The sequence below is a fragment of the Oryctolagus cuniculus genome, chromosome 3 (assembly GCF_051225735.1).
Source record: "Oryctolagus cuniculus isolate XC-2025 breed Fujian yellow rabbit chromosome 3, ASM5122573v1, whole genome shotgun sequence".
NCBI classification, from domain to species: Eukaryota; Metazoa; Chordata; class Mammalia; order Lagomorpha; family Leporidae; genus Oryctolagus; species Oryctolagus cuniculus.
The window spans coordinates 111681468-111700638 of record NC_142869.1 but is presented as its reverse complement, the minus strand read 5'-3'; the positions used below and the strand labels follow the sequence as shown (position 1 = coordinate 111700638).

Genomic DNA, 19171 nt, shown 5'->3' with positions numbered 1-19171 from the left:
GAATTCCAGAAATTCCAGATAATTGTCATGATTTGATCTATCTGGCAGTTCTCTGAAAACCCCATTTTCAGTATTTCTTTTACTTGACTTTCTCCCTCTTCAGTGTGAACAGTCTTTTCCTCCAGTAAACCATCACAGACAATAGTTTAACTTTGTGGGTACCTGAAGTGTTATATAAAAATTGGAACAACAACAGGCTAACCAAAAAGCTTAAAAGGAAATTGTGGCAAGGAGATGTCCACAAGTGCTTTGAACAGCTCTAATATATTTCTGGAAATCTGGAAGGCCACACGTATGAGTAAGCAAAGCTTGCATGAACAGGGATATACACATGTCCAAAAAGACCTGAGAAGAGCCTAAGCTGTAATATCTGAATAACTTTAAATCTCTGTGCAAGTAGGAGTTGAAGGCTAAGATGGGGCTGGAAAATTCCTGGCTGAGTATTGAATATTCATGAACACAGAGCCTGTTATGAAAGACTAGAAGACTCACTGGCTTTCATCATTTAAGAGACTCTCTGGCCAATCATTAACTGATAATGAAGCTAAACAAGAGGAGACTTCAGTGACTGCACATAATAAATAATATATATGGTACATTGTAAGTTCTGAAAAGTCACTAGACAAATAAGTAACAATAAAAAAGGGTGATCACCACTTCATGCTATTTAAAATATCCTGTTTTAAACAATAAAAAATGAGACAAACAAAAGACCTGTCCCAAGAAAATAACCTCATCTAAAATAACATCAAAATAAAATACAGCACAATGGCACAATGAGTTAAGCCACTTCCTGCAGAACCAGCATCCCATATGGGCACGGGTTCAAGATGCAGCTGTTCCATTCCCCAACAAGTTCTCTGTCAATGCACCTGGGAAAGCAGCAGGGAATGGTTCAATGCTTCAGCTCCTGTATCCACATGGCAGACTTCAATGAAACTCCTGGCTCCTGGCTTTCATCTGGCTCAGCCTTGGTCATGGCAGCCCTTTGGAGAGTGAACCAGCAGATGGAAGATCTCCTCTATCTCTCTCTTTCTCTCTCTTTCTCTCTCTCTCTGCTCCTTCTCTATTTGTAACTGCTTTTCTTTCTTTCTTTGTTTATTTTTGACAGGCAGAGTTAGACAGTGAGAGAGAGAGAGACAGAGAGAAAGGTCTTCCTTTTTCCGTTGGTTCACCCCCAAGTGGCTGCTACTGCCGCCACGTTGCAGCCGGCGCACTGTGCCAATCCGAAGCCAGGAACCAGGAGCCAAGTGCTTCCTCCTGGTCTCCCACCAGGAGGTGCAGGGCCCAAGAACCTGGGCCATCCTCCACTGCACTCCCGGGCCACAGCAGAGAGCTGGACTGGAAGAGGAGCAACCGAGACTAGAACCCTGGGTGCCAGCGCCGCAGGCAGAGGATTAGCCTAGTGAGCCATGGCACCGGCTGTAACTGCGTCTCAAATAAATCTTTTAAAAGTAAAATAGGATAGAATAATTGGGAAAAAATTAACTAATGAGGTAAAAATTCTATTTATTAAAAAACAAAACATTGGTGAAAGAAACTAATGATGATACAAATCAATTGTGTTTATTTGTTCATGGATTGGAAAAAATAACATTGTTAAAACATACAAGCAATCTGCAGATTCAGTGCAATCTCTGTCTCACTCAAATGTCATTCTTCAAAAGGTAGAAAAAACAAACCTAAAACTTACATGTAATCATAAAAGAATTCTAAATGGCCAAAGCAATATTAAGCAAATATAACAAAGCTGGAGGCATCACACTACTTGATCTCAAAATATATTACAAAGCAGCAGTAATCAAAACAGCATAGTACTGGCATAAAAACAAACATATCAACTAAAGGAATAGAGAGTCTAGAAATAAATCTACACATTTATGATTAATTGATTTTTAATAAAGCCAAAACACACACTAAAATGCAGAAAGGATAGTTTATTCAAAATGCTAAAAACAGAATCTCATGAAAAAAACATAGCACACTGATAGCACAGCTGAGGGGATGGTGTTTAGTCTAGCAGTTAAGAAATAAGACCGCTGTGTACCACACCAGAGTGCCTGTCTTCACTGCCCACCTCTGGCTCCTGACTCCATTTTGCTACTATAGCAGAACCTAGGAAGGTTCAGGTATTGGGTTGCTGCCACCTATCTGGGAGACTTAGACCATGTTCTCAGCTCACAGCTTTGGTCTCAACACAGCCTTTGGTATTTGGAGACAACCAGTGGGATGGGAGTGCTCATGTTCTCTCTCTCTCTCTCTTTCTCTCTCTCTTTCTCCTCTCTCTCTCTCTCTCTTTAATTCTACCACCATCTACCTCTTTGTCTCCCAAATAAATAAAAATTTTTAAAGTACATGACAAATATAAAAGACAGTACAAATGTATTTTTAAATGTGATTGTATCCTTTCTGATATGAAGATAATTGAATAAAATAATAATTATAAATCTATGTTAATGAATACACATATAAAGCTGTAATTTATGACAATAAAAGCATGTAGGCAGGGGAAGGAATGAAACTATACAAGAAAATTTGTATATACTACTGTTACTATATTGGAATTGATTCAAACTAGATAATCATAAATGAAGATATTAATTACAACTCTCATGGTAATTATTAAGAAAATAAAATGAATAATATAGAAAGTAAAATTTTTTGAAAGTGAATTTAAATATATATACTAGAAATATCTAACACAAGAATAAACAATAATAAAAGAATAGGTTGATCTTAAAAAAGAAATATACAGGAAAATAATAGCAAAATACTTGCTATAAATCTTGCCTTACCAGTAGTTATAGTAAATGGATTAAATATGCCAATTAAATGGGCAAAATTGGAAGAAAACATTTAAAATATAAACATGATCCAAAGATAACCTAACTGCAAGAGACATAGTTTAGATCCAAGACAAAATTAAGCTGAAAGGGAAAAAATTTGAAAAGACATACCATGAAACAATAATTAAAGGAGAATGTGAGTAACTATTCTAATGTAGATGAAATAGACTTCATGCCAAAAACTGATTCTAAGAACAAAGCAGGGAGTTTTATAAATATAATAGTGTAGATCCATGGAAGAAGACAAAACAATTATAAGTATGCATTCACCTAGTAACAGAGACCCAAATACATGGAGCAAAATGTGACAAAATTTAATAGAGAGAAAAATTAGTAGCAGTTGAAGACTTCAATAGTGTACTTTTAATTATGCAGAGCACAAACAAGTAGTGATAAGTAAGAAAATAGAGGAATTGAACAATTGATCAACTAGGCTTAACTGACATGTACAGAAAAATACAGGCAACAAAATAGATTATATAGTCTTCTCAAATCCACATGGAGCATTCTCCAGAATAGATCACATAGTAGGCCATAATAGAAGCCTCAGCAAATATAAATAAAATGAATCATACATAATCTCTAACAACAATAGAATGAAAGTTTTTTCTTTTTTCCCCCCAGAAAACTTTTATTGAAGAAATACGAAGTTCATACTTTTCAGTTACAATGTTGTGAACATGGTGATAATTCCCAATGTACCTGCACTCCCACCCACTCTCCAACCCCACTCCCTCTACCCTCTCCTATTCCCACTCCTATTTTTTACTAAGATCTATTTTCAATTAACTTTGTACACATATGATTAACTATAGGTTAAGTAAAAAGTTCAACAAATAGTAAGAAAAAAAAAACTGTTTCTCAATAGTTGAGACAAACACTGTTCGAAATCATTGATTCTCAAAGTGTCTGCTTCACTTCGACAGATTGCCTTTTAGGTTCTCTATTAGTTATCACAAGTTGGGGAGAACATATGATATTTGTCCCTTTGGGACTGGCTTATTTCACTAAGTATAATGTTTTCCAGTTTCATCCATTTTGTTGCAAATGACTTGATTTCATTTTTTACCACTGTGTAGTATTCCATGGTGTATGTATCCCATAATTTCTTTATCCAGTCTTCAATTGACAGACATTTAAGTTGATTTCACATCTTAGCTACCATGAAATGAGCTGCAATAAACATGGGAGTACAGAAAATTCTGTCATATGCTGATTAATTTCCCTGAGTAAATTAACAGGAGTGGGATGGCTGGGTAATATGGTAGGTCTATATTCGTATTTCTGAGGTATCTCCATACTGTCTTCCATAGTGGTTTTACCAGTTTACATTCCCACCATCAGAGGATTAGGGTACCTTTTTCCCCACATTCTTGCCAGAATTAGTTGTTTGTTGATTTCTGTACAAAAGCCATTCTAATGGGGATGACGTTAAACTTCATTGTGTGTGGGTGTGTGTGTGTGTGTTTTCGATTCCCTGATGGCTAGTGATTCTGACCTTTTTTTCATGTGCCTGCTGGCCATTTGGATTTCTTCTTTTGAAAAATGCCTGCTTAAATCATTTTCCCATCTCTTCATTGGGTTGTTTTGTTGTTGTTGAGCTTCCTGATTTCTTTATATGTTTGTGTTATTAATTGTTTACCAGTTGTACAGATTGCAAATAAATGCTCCCATTTTGTCAGTTGCCTCATCACTTTGCTGAATATTTCTTTTGCAGTACAGAAGCTTCCCAATTTGATGTAATCCATTTGTCAATTTTGGCTTTGATTGCCTGTGCCTCTGGGGTCTTTTCCAAGAACACTTTGCCTATGCCAGTGTCATACAGGGTTTCCCCAATGTTCTTTAATAATTGGATGATATCAGCTTGAAGATTTGGGTGTTTAATCCATGTTGAGTGGATTTTTGTGTTAGGTATAAGGTAGGGGTCTTGCTTCACACTTCTGCTGCATATGGAGATGTGGTTTCTCCAGCACCATTTGTTGAAGAGACTGTCCTTGCTCCAGGGATTGATTTTAGCTCCTTTGTTAAAGGTAAGTTGGATGGAGATGCATAGATTGATTTCTGGCATTTCTATTTTGTTCCATGGTACATCCGTCTATTTTTGTAGCAGTACCAGGTTGTTCTGAATATAACTGCCCTATAGTATCTCTTGATATCTGGTATTGTGATGCTTCTGGCTTTGTTTTTGTTGTATGATATTGCTTTAGCTATTCAGGGTCTCCTGTGTGTCCATATGAATTTCAGCATCATTTTTTCTATATCTGAGAAGAATGTCCTTGGTATTTTGATTGGTATCACATTGAATCTGTCAATTGCTTTTGGGAGAATGGACATTTTGATGATATTGATTCTTACAATCCATGAACCTGGAAGATTTTTCCTTTTTTTATCTTCTTCTATTTCTTTCATTAATGTTTTGTAATTCTCATCAGAGAAATCTTTGATTTCCTTGGTTAAATTTAAACCGAGGCACTTGATTTTTTTTGTAGCCATTGTGAATGTGATTGATCTTAGAATTTCTTTTTCAGCCATGGCATTGTCTGTGTATACAAAGGCTGCTGATTTTTGGTGTTGATTTTATATCCTGCTACTTTATCAAACTCTTCTATGAGTTCCAATAGTTTCATTTTCTAAGATTTATTTATTTATCCAAATGTCAGAGTTACACAGAGAGAGGAGAGGCAGAGAGAGAAAAAGAGAGAGAGAGAGAGAGAGAGAGAGGTCATCCATCTGCTGGTTCACTCCCCAGTTGGTGTCAATGGCTGGAGCTGTGCCAATCTGAAGCCAGGAGCTCTTCTTCTGGGTCTCCCATATGGGTGCAGGGGTACACAGGCTCTGGCCATCTTCTCCTGCTTTCCCAGGCCATAGCAGAGAGCTGGATTGGAAGTGAAGCAGCCAAGACTCAAACCAGTGCCCATATAGGATGTCAGCACTGCAGGTGGTGGCTCACCAGATACACCACAGCACCAGTCCCGAATTCCAATAGTTTCTTAGAGGAGTCTTTTGGATCCCCTATATATAGATTCAAATCATCTGCAAATAGGGATAGTTTGTATCTCTTTGATTTCTTTTTTCTTGCCTAATGGCTCTGGCTAAAACTTCCAGGGCTTTATTGAATAGCACTGATTAGAATGGGCATCCTTGTCTGGATTCAGATCTCAGTAGGAATGCTTCCAACTTTTCCCCATTCAATAGAATGCTGGTGATGGATTCATCAAAAATTGCCTTGATTGTATTAAGGAATGTTCCTTCTTCACCCAATTTACTTAGAGTTTTCATCATGAAAGGGTATTGTTTTTTAATCAAATGCTTTCTCTGCATCTATTGAGATAATCATATTGTTTTTGTTCTTAAATTTATTAAGGTAATATATCACATTTATTGATTTGTGAATGTTGAATCCCTGCATCCTGGGATAAATCCCACTTGGTCCAGGTGAATGATCTCTCTGAAGTATTATTGGAATTGATTGGCTAATTTTTTTAAGATATATTTTATTTATTTGAAAGACACAGTTACAGAGAGAGGTAGAGACAGAGAGAGAGGTCTTCCATCCACTGGTTCACTCCCCAGATGGCCACAACAGCCGGGGCTGCGCCAATCCAAAGTCAGGAGCCAGGAGCTTCCCCCTGGTCTCCCACGTGGGTGCAGGGGCCCAAGGACTTGGGCCATCCTCTACTGCCTTCCCAGGCCACAGCAGAGAGCTGGATCAGAAGAGGAGCAACCGGGACTAGAACCAGCACCTATATGGGATACCAGTGCTTCAGGCCAGGGCTTTAACCCACTGTGCCACAGCGCCAGCCCCGATTGGCTAGTTTTTTGTTAGGATTTCTGTGTCTATGCTCATCAGGAAAGTGGTCTGTAGTTCTCTTTCTCTGTTGTATCTTCAGGTATGGGAAATAAGGTGATGCTGGCTTCATAGAAAGAGTTTGGGAGGATTCCCTTCCTTCCAATTGCTTTGAATAAATTGAGAAGAATTGGAGTTAGTTCTTCTTTAAATGTCTGGTAGAAGAAAGCACTGAAGCCATCTGGTCCTGGGCTTTCTTTGTTGGGAGGGTCTTTACTACTTACTGAATTTCTGTCTTGGTCATGGGTCTGAATAGATTTTCTATCCTTCATGAGTCAAATTAGGTAGGTTTATGTGTGCAGGAATCTGCCCATTTCCTCTAGGCTTCCTGGTTTGTTGGCATACAGCTCTTTGTAGTAATTTCTGATTATTCTTTCTACTTTTGTGGTTTCTGTTGTTACATTTAATTTTTAATATCTAATTTTATTGATTTAGGTCTTCTCCCTCCTTTTTATGGTTGGTTGGGCAAATGGTATGTTGCCAGAGACCAGCTCCAGCCAGTCCAGGGGCCCCAAGGTGTGAGAAGTGTCAGTGCTCGAAGAAAATGAGAGACACACTCACAGCAAGGCTGATGGCATGGCTCTGGCTCTCAAGCACCAGACTATTTTTATATCATAAGTCAAATAACGATTCTTTTTTCTCACAATAACAAGTCTATTGTCCATCTTATTTTTCTAATTACAATTTCTTTGATTTTCAAGGGCATATTCAGAGCATGGGTTACAGACAGGTGCGAGATAACGGGCTGCCCACACAAGCCAAGGCCTGGAGTGCTATCGAGCTATGCAGAAATTGGCTACACAAGCTAGAATAGCACCTTCCTAATCTAATCTTTACTAGAAGCCCCAAGTTCAAAGCAGGCCCTTTTTAAAATGTATTCCCTCTTTGCAGTTCTTTCTGTAACTCTAACTTCTTTATTGTACTTATTTAAAGGTTCACTTAGATCTATTCTACAGTTTTGACAACCTAACCATTGCTGTATTTGTAGCACATATTGAATTAAAGCTTTAACAACATTTGTCTTTATTTTAGTGGGAAATATATACCAGGGAGCCTGTTGCCTTTTAATTCTTTTCCACAAACAGCTCAACCTTGCATAAAGCATTAACCCTTTCTCCTACACTAACATTCTGCTTGGTTAAAATTCTACAAAGCAATGGCATTTTGGGGGTTATTAGACTAAGCGTTCTTCCCTAAAATTAGGAATACAGCAATCATGAGTGGGACCACCAGGAAGCTCCGGCTTTCTTATGCAGAGTGTAGCTCCCAACAAACCTAAAACCACCAAGAGAACCGCAGCTGTCCTTCTCACGCCTTGCTGAGACAGACTTTATGCTGTGACCTTGTCAGCCAGCCGAAATTGCCTTGGCCTTGTCAGTGTGTCAATTTTGTTAATTTTTTCAAAAAAACAGCTCCTCATTTTGCTGATCTTTGTATAGTTTTTTTTGTTTCGATGTTATTTATTTCTTTTCCAATGTTAATTATGTATTTTTCCTACTGGTGTTGGGTTTGGTTTTCTATTGTTTTGCTAGGTCCTTGAGATGTATTGATAGCTCATTAATTTGGTGCCTTTCCAATTTCTTCATGTAGGCACCAATTACTATGAACTTTCCTCTTAACACTGCTTTTGCTGTATCCCATACATTTTGATATGTTGTATTGTTTTCTTCATTCGTTTCTAGAAATTTTCTTTTATTTTTATTTCTTCAACAATCCACTGTTCATTCAGGAGCATGTTGGTCACTCTCCATGTGTTTGTATATGTTCTAAAGATTCCTGAGCTGTTGATTTCCAGCTTCATTCCATTGTGGTCAGAGAAGATGCATGGTATGATTTCGATATTTTTGAATTTTCTGAGACTTGCTTTGTGGCCTAGCATGTTGTCAATCCTAGAGAAGGTTCCATGCACTGGTGGGAAGAATGTGCATTCCTCGACTGTAGGATGAAAAGTTCTGTAGATATCTATGGGTCCATTTAGCCTATTAACTCTGTTGTTTCCTCACTGATTTTCTGTCTGACTGATCTGTCCATTGCTGAAAGTGGGGTATTGAAGTCCCTCATCATTATTGCATTGGATTCTATGTCTCCCTTTGGATCTATTAATATTTCTTTTAAATAGCCAGATGACTTGTATTAGTACATATACATTTATAATGGTCATATCTACCTTTTGAATTGATCCCTTAATCATTGTCTCTTATAACAGTTTTTGTGCTAATGTCTATTTTGTCTGATATTAGGATGGCTACGTCAGCTCTTTCTTGGTTTCTGTTAGCATGGAATATCTTTTTCCATCCTTTCACTTTCCGTCTGCATGTATCCTTGTTGGTGAGATGTTTTCTTGTAAACAGAAAATAGAAGGATTTTATTTTTACACTTGATCTTAGCCAAAAGGCCGAGAAGTGATAGGATTTTATTTTTTAATCCATTTACCCAGTCTGTATCTTTTAACTGGAGAGCTGAGGTCATTTATATTCAAGATGACTGTTGATAAGTAAAGACTCAGTCTCAGTGGATACAATATTTATCTGCACTGCCACAACAACCAAAGGATCTGTGCAGTCCTTGGTGTAAGCACAGATTCTGCATGACCCTCACCAGAGAATCAGGGGTTCCAAGCACGTGGAGCCTTCCCTGATGACTGTCCAAAGTCCCAAAGCCACACTCTGAGCCCTCCCACACAGCCACAATGTTTTCACAGTCTGGACACACAAAACTCCCACAATCATGAGCACTGAGTCCCCTGTCTATTCTCCTAGCCAGAATCAGGCTTCTCTTCAGCTGGCTACTAGGCGGTTGGACCTGAGCTGGCACAGCTTCCACATACATTCAAAGTGACTCCCTTGCTTTCTTGGCCAGTTACAGCGTGCTGGTGCCAGGTGATTGAGGAGAGAGAAATGTGCCCCCTTTTTTTCCCTCTAGGATGGCAGGTACACTGTTGGCCACAGGGTTCCAAGTCAGACTCATGCTAGGGTCTTCCCACAGCTTTTCTTATGTCCAAAGTAGTGCCTGCCCTCTCTTGGCTTGTTACAGGATGCCAATTCAGGGTGGTCAGGGAGAGAGAAATGTCCCCCTTTTTTCTCCTCTAATTTGCCAGGTACACTGTCCCCCCACAAAGCTCCAAGCCAGATTCCTGCTAGGCTCTTCCCTCAGCTGTATTACCAGTGGCTTGGGCTGCTGCAGTCTGGTCTCACTTCACTCTCCAGTGCTGGTGCTGAGGTTTTCAACTGCTGGGGTCCTGAGTTGTGTGTGTCCACATCCTCTGTAGGTCCATAATCCAACTAATTTACATGAAGTTTCCTTGCCATTTTCTCCCTAACTCTTCCCTGAGATTATACTATCTCCACTTTTTTTAAACTATAATCTCCTAAACTAGGGCAGTAAGCTCCCTCCATATTCTGCCACATTGGATCCTTCATAAAATTTAAAATACAATTGAATTTAATGAAGTGGAAAATAGAAAAGCAATAGAGGAAATCATGAACCCAAAATTTAATGCTTTGTAGAAAGGAACAAAATTTACAAACTTATCCCTTTCAACTTACTTTTTTCGTTGATTAACATTGCATCCTTTGCAGATAGTATGCCCCTCTAAATTTTTATTTCTGTTAAAATCAGCAGTAATATTTCCCCCAATCTCCATAAAGTTATCAACTTGAGTCTGACAAAGAACAATAGAGAGGACTCAAATTCCATAGTTCCCAATTGTCTGTGGGGGACAAAATCCCAGACCCTCATTGGATGCCTGAAACCATAGTTAGTACTGAACCTTATACATACTAATTTTTTCCTATACAAACATACGTATGATAAAGTTTATTGACAAATTTGGCACAGTAAAATATTAGCAACAATAATTAATAAAATAGAGCAAATACAACACTATACAAAAGTTATAAATGGGACAGATGGTGTGGTGCAGTGGGTTAAGCTACCAGTTAAATTGCCCACATCCCAAATCTTAGTTCCTGATTTGAGCACAATTACTTCCCTTCTGATCCATCTTCTTGCTAATGTGCCTGAAGACAGAAGCTAAAAACCCCTGCCACTCACATGGGAGTTCCAGGCTTTTGGCTTTAGTCTAGCCAAGCCCAATTATTGTGGGCATTTGGAATATGAACCAATGGAAAGGAGACTCAAATTAGCATTTTTTTGAATTTTATGTGAATCTATTCTCTCAAATAGCTTATTGTACTTTCACCTTTTCACTTACAGGAATCATTTTAGAACTTCTCTTTGATATATCTGAATTGCTAGCATCACTGTTCTTGTGCACTGGAGACTTTATTAAGTCAAGTAAGAGCTGCTTGAGCATAAGCACTGCAATAATGCTATAAATGATCTGGTAGCTGATATTGCCACTAACTACTAACTAAATGGATAGTACAGTGTGGAATTGCTCAAAAAAGAGATGATTCATGTCCTAAGAAGAAGACAGTGGGAAGACATGAAATTTTGTCATGCTACTCAGAATGGCACAATCTAAAATCTATTAATTGTTTTTCTTAGACTTTCCATTTTATATTTTCAGATCATGGTTGGCTACAAATAACTGAAACCCACAGAAAGCAAAATGAGGAATAAAACAGCATTAGTGTATTATAAATAATTATGTGCCAACAAATTTGATAAACTGAATGAAATGGACAATTTCATAGAAAGTTAACACAGTACCAAAAATGACTCAAGAAATGTGTCTAAAAAGAAAAAAAAATGAATTACTAGTCAAAATACTTCACCCAAATTAAATAACAGGAAAAAATGGCTTCATTGGTGAATTTTATCAAACATTTAGAGCAGTAATACCAATCTGTCACAAACTCATCCAAGCAATAAAATAGAAAATCTCAACTCACTCCATGAGATCATTATTAGTATACCAAAATAGGTAAAAACATCATAAGAAAATTATACACCAATATCTCTTTTGAATATAGTGCAAAAATCCTAAACAAAATGCTAGTAAACTAAGTTTAACAACAACATAATCAAGTGAAACTTAACTCAGAAATGCAAGCTTTCTTCAAAGTGCAAAATTCAATCAATGTAGTGCATCACTGCAACAGAATAAAGGACAAAAACAACATAATTATCTCATTAGAGGCATAAAAAGAATTTAACAAAAATCCAATACTCTTTCACGAGTTAAAAAGAAAAAGGCCTAAAACTAGAATGTGTAGTAGACAGACAGCACCCATTCCCCACAGATGTGCTGCTTGCCCCAGAACCTGAAATATATTACCTCATGTTTCCAAAGAGGTGATCTTAACAGATTTATAATCAGTTGATTTTCATCACTGAAAATAACAAAATGCAATGGGAAAAATATTCTTTTCAACAAATAGTTTGGGATTTCCATATATCCACATGCAAAAGAACAAAGTTGGGCTCCTATCACACCCTGTATCCAAAAATTTATTCACATTGAATCAGTAACCTAAATACAAGCAGAAAAGTTATTAAAACCTTAGAAGAAAACTTAAAGTAAACCTTTGTGGAGGCTGGCACTGTGGTTCAGCAGGTTAATGCCCTGGCCTGAAGCGCCGACACCCCACACGGGCACCAATTTGAGACCCTGCTGCTCCACTTCTGGTCCAACTCTCTGCTGTGGCCTGGGAAAGCAGTAGAGGATGGCCCAAGTTCTTGGGCCCCTGCACCCACATGAGAGACCCAGAGGAGGCTCCTGGCTCCTAGCTTCGGATCGGCACAGCTCCAGCCATTGCAGCCAACTGGGGAGTGAATCATTGGATGGAAGACTTCTCTCTCTCTCTCTCTCTCTCTCTCTCTGCCTCTCCTCTCTGTGTAACTCTGGCTTTCAAATAAATAAATATATCTTTTAAAAAAAGTAAACCTTTGTGACATCAGAATAGATAGTAGATTTTTAGATATGATACTAAAAGCACAAACAGCATATGAAAAATTAGATAAATTGTGCTCAAAGGACACTAGAATTCAAATGAAAACACAATGGGCTGGTGCTGTGGCATAGTGGGTAAAGCTGCCACCTGCAGTGCTAGCATCCCATATGGGTATCAGTTCAAGTCCTGGCTGCTCCACTTCTGATCCAGCTCTCTGCTATGGCCTGGGAAAGCAGTAGAGGGTGGCCCAGGTCCTTGGGCCTCTGCACACCCATGGGAGACCCAGAAGAAGCTCCTGGCTCCTGGCTTCAGATTGGCACAGCTCCAGCCTTTGCGGCCATCAGGGGAGTAAACCAGCAGATGGAAGATATTTCTCTCTGCCTCTGCCTCTCTTTAACTCTGCCTTTCAAATGAATAAATAAATCTTTTTAAAAATTGAAAACACAACCCACAGAGTGGGAGAAAATATTTGCAAATCACATATCCGATTAAGATCTTGTTTTCAAAAACAGAAGTTTGTGGAAATGGAATTAAAAGATAAATTTATTTTTGGCGCAAAAAAATTTTAAATCCAGGCATAGAAGAGTTTTCAAAAAGCTCACAAAGAATGCATGTTATGGAAAATTTGTGAAATTATTACAAAATGATTTACACTGAAATAAACATCTTTAATTTCATTTTCCACAAACTTTTTGAAGTTTCTTCATATAAAGTACTATTATGACCTGGTGGCAAAAACATAAATAACCCAACTGAAAACTAGGCAAAGAACTTGAATCAGCATTTCTTCAAATAAGATATTAAAAGGCTAATAAGCAGATGAAAAGATGCTAAATCTGATTAGTGACTAGAGAAATTTAAATAAAAATCAGAATGATATCCCACTTCACATCCACTAGGATGGCATAATCAAAAGTGGTCTACAGCAAGTACTGGAAATGTTGTGGAGATTTGGAATCCTCATACCTGCTGATGGAATGAAAAATGATGCGTTCCCCCATGGAAAGCAGTTCAGCAGTTCCTTAAAGCCCTTGTCTCCACTGATGAGGAAGAGTGGTTTTTTTTTTTTTTTTTTTTGTACTATTTGTTGAACTCTTTATTTAGTGTAGGATTAATCTTATAAGTAGAAAGCAAACTGAAATTAGATCATTGTAAAAATTAAGGGAGAGAATAACAGTGGGAGGAGGTGGAAGGGTGGGAGCATGGGCAGCAGGCAGGGTAGTGTAAGAAGTATCACTATGTTCCTAAATCTATATATATGAAATAAGAAAAATGTGTTCAATTTAAAAAAATTTAAATATATAAACTAAAAAAGAGTTAAAAATGGAATTACAACATGATTCACTAACTCCTTTCCTAGGTATATAGTCAGAAGAACTGAATGCATGCGTTCACACATAAACATGTACATGAATGTTCTTATCAGCCAAGGAGTAGAAATAACCAGCATCCATCAACTGATGAATGGATAAGAAAATGAGGTATGTTGTAAAATGAAATATTATGCAGCCATAAAAAGGAATGAAGTACTGATGCATGCTAGAAAATGGATGAATCTTAAAAATATCACGCTTAATGAAAGAAGACAGTCACAAAGACGACATGCTCAATGGCCTCATTAAAATAAAATGTAAAGAATCTGTAAATCTATCATTTATAAAGACTGAAAGTAGATTAATTACCAAAGGGCTGCGGAGAAGGAAGGAAGGAAGGACGAGAGATTCACTGAGTTTCTTCCAGGGGTGATTAAAATGTTCTAGAATTAGCAGTGATGGCTGCACAACTCTGAACACAGTGAAACACTGAAATATGCACTTTAAAAAGATTTGAGAATTGTATCTCAATTTTGAAAGAAAAAAATAATAACCTCAAAAGGTTTCCAGGAGGATTAAAAATAAGGAAAGACATAGAAAGCAATTAACACTGGGGGAGAGTGTTGTGGCAGGACAGGCGTGGCGACAGAGCAGGTTGAGCCACCACATGGGACAACCATATACCAAATCAGCCAGAGTGCCTGGGATTGAGTCCCACCTCCGATTTTGATCCAGCTTCCTGTTAACACATTGGGAAGGCAGCAAATTATGACCCAGCTGCTTGGGTTCCTGCCATCTATGCGGGAGACCCAGATATAGTTCTGGCTTCAGCCTGGCCCAGCCCCAGCTGTTGTTTACATTCGGGAAATAAGCCAACATAACAAAGATCTTTTTGTCACTCTATCTAGCCCCAACCCCCATCACTCCTTTCAAATAAATGATTTTTTGCAAAGCAAGTAGCATAGTGTCAGGATCAGTGATGGTGATGGTGATGGTGATGGTGATGGTGATGATGATGGTGACATCATTTTGTGAAAGAGGCCGGCATTGTGTTACAGCAGGTTAAGCCACCACCTGCAATTCTGGCTCCCTGTGAGAGTGCTGGATCAAGTTCCAATCCAGCTTTCTTCTAATGCACCTGGGAAAATAATGGAAGATGACCCAAGGGCTTGGACCCCTGCCACCATGTGAGAGAGCAGGATGGAATTTCTGGGTGCAGGACTCAGCATGCTCCAGTCCCAGTCAGTGCAGCCATTTGGGGAGTAAACCAGCAAATGGAAGATCTCTCTTTCTGATTCTGCTTCTCTCAGTATCTCTGTCTTTCAAATAAGTAAATAAATCTTTTATTTTAAAAAAGCTTGTGGAAATGGAATAAAAATAATTTCATTTCAGTGCAAATATTTTTGAAATCCATGCATAATTTTTCATAATATATATTTTGCATGAGTGTTTTGAAGACCCCTCATATTATGCTCACATGTTCAAAGCCTAAACTTTAAACCCAAAAATGATCCACTTAGACTAAATTCAATTTGTGCCTTCACTTACTCTTATTCCTTGTATTCCCTTCCCAATGTCTTCAACTTTTCTGGATCTGACACTGAAAACCCTTTTATTCTACTCACTCCAAATACAAGGATCTATTCTTGGTAATCTGCAGCCTTTCCTCCTGCTTGACTTGCAAGGTGAGGCAGTCTCAAAATTGTCCCCAGTAGCTCATCTCCTGAAACACAGCACTGTCATAGAGACTGGCTCAACACCCACCTACACAATAAAACAGAAGCCTCAGTCAGTCGTGTGAGGAGAGGGGATAATTCTGGAAATGAGAAGCCTATGTCATCACTTTAATGAAATCAGAACAGATTTTTTTGGTTTGCACCCCCTTTACAATGTTACCACTCACAGACAAGCTTCTGGGAGGAGGTGATTCATCAGTCAGCCATCCCATTGCGAGCAGCAGAGAAACAAATCACCATGCTGCACACATCATAAAAATGGAAATCGAGGAGGCTGTTCATTAATGCAGATGAGTTTTAAGCTTGAAATGGCTTTGCTCTGTCGAGATTAATACACACACAAGAAATTCTCAGTGGGCCTTGGGTCTTTGATAATATATAGTCCTTATTACCTCTGTGACTAATGAACCTTCAAGCTCAGGAGGAGCTTCTTTTGAGCATCCATATTCAGATGGGCCACCCTGCAGATGGGCCAGAGATAGGAGCTTCCCATCAAACTGTCTTCCCCAGCCACGGGCATCTCTAGTCCAACTCTGCTGTCCCTGAGGCAGCCAGAGGTTTCTGCAATTGGTTTGTTCTTACAAAACTGAAGAGTGACTTTGTATTCAGAGTCTCCTCGGCCACTGTTAGAATGAGCAACTGAGCACCAAGTGATCCAATAACAAAGAGTGAATGGCTGAAGATGACTTAATATGCTGGGCTTCTCAGGATCAAAGTAAAAATATATTTTGAAGACTACCTTAAATTCCATAATCTGAGGGTTGGCTACTGGGAGAATTTCATGCTTTGAGAAAAACTAGTGAAGAATTTATTTTCTTTTTTAGTGTATGGGAGAAGTTTTTTAAATGCTTCAAATCAAATCACACAGACAGCTGCCTATTGCAGTCAGATTAGAACTCATTTTGGTCTTGAACCTAAAGAGTATGGACTAGTTCTAAGCAGGCACTGCTGGTTACATGGTAGCCTGCCTCTTCTTTTTTTTTTTTTTTCTTTCCAAAGAAACCTTTAATTTAAGGAATACAAACTTTATAAGTACAACTTTAGTGATATAATGATTCTTCCCACCATATCTTCCCTCCTAGCCCCCTCCTCTTCCCTCTCCCAGTCCCAGTCCTATTCCCCATTAAGATTCACTTTCAATTAACTTTATACACAGAAGACCAACTCTATACTAAGTAAAGATTTCAGTAATTTGCACACACACACACACACAAAAAAAAAACTGAGAACAAGTACCACAGTTAATTCTTCTAATACAACTCACTGAGTACAGCATTCCTGTATGGGAAGTTAGTGCACAGTGATTCCTGTTGTTAATTTAACAATTAACATTCTTATGTATGACCTCAGTAACCACCTGAGACTCTTGACATGAGCTGCCTAGGCTATGGAAGCCTTTTGAATCCACAAACTCCGTCAATATTTAGACAAGGCCATAAGCAAAGTGGAAGTTCTCTCTTCCTTTCAGAGAATAGTACATTCTTTGATAACCAGTTCTTTCTACTGGGGTCTCACCCATAGAGTCCTTCATATAGGATAGTTTTTGCCACATTGTCTTGGCTTTCCATGCCTGAAATGTTCTCATGGGCTTTTCAGCCAGACCAGAATGCCTTGAGGACTGATTCTGAAATCAGAGTGCTACTTAAAACAATTGTCATTCTATGAGTTTGCTGTGTGGACTGCTATGTAGTCCATAGATATGCATAATTATGTGTCAATAAAAATTAAAATAAAAAATCATAAAGAAAGAAAGCACAAACATTGCACAGAAAAATAACCAGCCTTTAATCACACTAAACACCACAACAAAGGTAATAATTTACAACTATGTCTTATATAATAAAGCCCAAAAATGTGGTCTCTGGCCTTTTTCAAATGTATCCTCAAGTAGTAAATTTTTTAAATGCACTCTTAATATATGCATTTATTTACAAATTATATGCATGTACAGCTTCTGTACACTATATCAAATACAATATGAAATACTCCAAAATTTGAAGACTAAAATTAAAACAGGTCCAGCCGGTGCTGCGGTTCACTAGGCTAATCCTCCGCCTCCAGCGCCAGCACACCGGGTTCTAGTCCCAGTCAGGGTGCCGGATTCTGTCCCAGTTGCTCCTCTTCCAGGCCAGCTCTCTGCTGTGGCCAGGGAGTGCAATGGAGGATGGCCCAAGTGCTTGGGCCCTGCACCCGCATGGGAGAGCAGGAGAAGCACCTGGCTCCTGGCTTCGGATCAGCGCAGTGCACCGGCCATAGCAGCCATTAAGAGGTGAACCAACGGTAAAAAGGAAGACTTTTCTCTCTGTCTCTCTCTCTCTCACTGTCCACTCTGCCTGTCCAAAAAAAAAAAAAAAAGTCCACAAACTTTCTTAAAGCATCAAATAGAAAAACCACTGTTCCTCAAGAGTATAAACAATAGCTATACACAATAATCAAATCAAATCAAATCAATTTTGGGAGGGTTGTGGGTGGGAGGGAAGTTATTGGGGGGGGAGCCACTATAATCCAAAAGCTGTACTTTGGAAATTTATATTTATTAAATAAAAGTTAAAAAAACAATCAAACCTCAAACTGTCAATTTCACTCATACACATTATATTTTACTTGTTGAAATTTTATTTAGTAGAGGGTTAAGCTTGTTATTATAAGGTAAATTTAAAGTATAGCATTGTAAAAATTAAAAGAAAAACAAGAAAAGGAGAAGGAAGGGGAGAAGGAAGAAGGGAGAGTAGGGTGGCAAGCAGCACTATGCTCTTAAAACTGTATATGAAATACATAAAATTTATTCCCCTTATTGAAGTTTTTAAAAATTTTAAAGCATCAAATAATAAATATGTTAGACTTTGATGGCCATATGGTCTTTGTCACAACTACTTAACTCTGCCTTGTAGCATGAAATCATCTATTGACAATATGAAAACAAATGGGCATAGCTGTGTTCCAATAAAACCTTATTTACAGAAACTAAAACATAAATATAATTCAAAGAACTAAATAATTTTCCCATTCTCAGATGGAGGTTACTGCCCAGGAGTAAGAGAAGGAATATGACCAAAGACCTTTTTAAATTCACCAGTTCTTCATTGCTGCTACAGAATACAATTTGCCTTGTTATTTCTATATATTGAGATAGAGAATACAAAAGACAGCCAAGTTAATACAAGAATGCTAATCTGTGAGCTGAGCTTACTTCTGGCTATGTAATTTATTTGTTAAATTATATTACTCCACAAATTATATTTCTCAGTGACTCTGTGGTTCAAATTTTCAAATTCATTCTTCCATAAAACTTCAAATTACCATGTGCTGTATACCTTTGGGGATTCTGTAAAATAATCAAATACATAGATGTCAAATTAGAAAATCCCAAGAGACTGTTGAACTATGAAAACTAAAGCTTTAAATAAAGTACTAGGGATTTGTGTGTGTGTACACTGGATAAACAAATAGTGTCATCTTGAACACTAAAAATATTATTGTCATTTCTATGATGTTGAACACAGTGAAGTTTAAAGCTTGAAATGGCTTTGCTAATCACTAAAGAGAGATCTTGGAAATCTTGAACATGTTA

At 38.1% G+C, this 19171-nt stretch overlaps 1 pseudogene; it reads right to left on the bottom strand.

Moving 5' to 3' along the window:
* The window catches only part of LOC127491786 (E2F-associated phosphoprotein-like), a 124717-nt pseudogene that overhangs the window by 25251 nt on the left and 80295 nt on the right, over positions 1-19171 (bottom strand).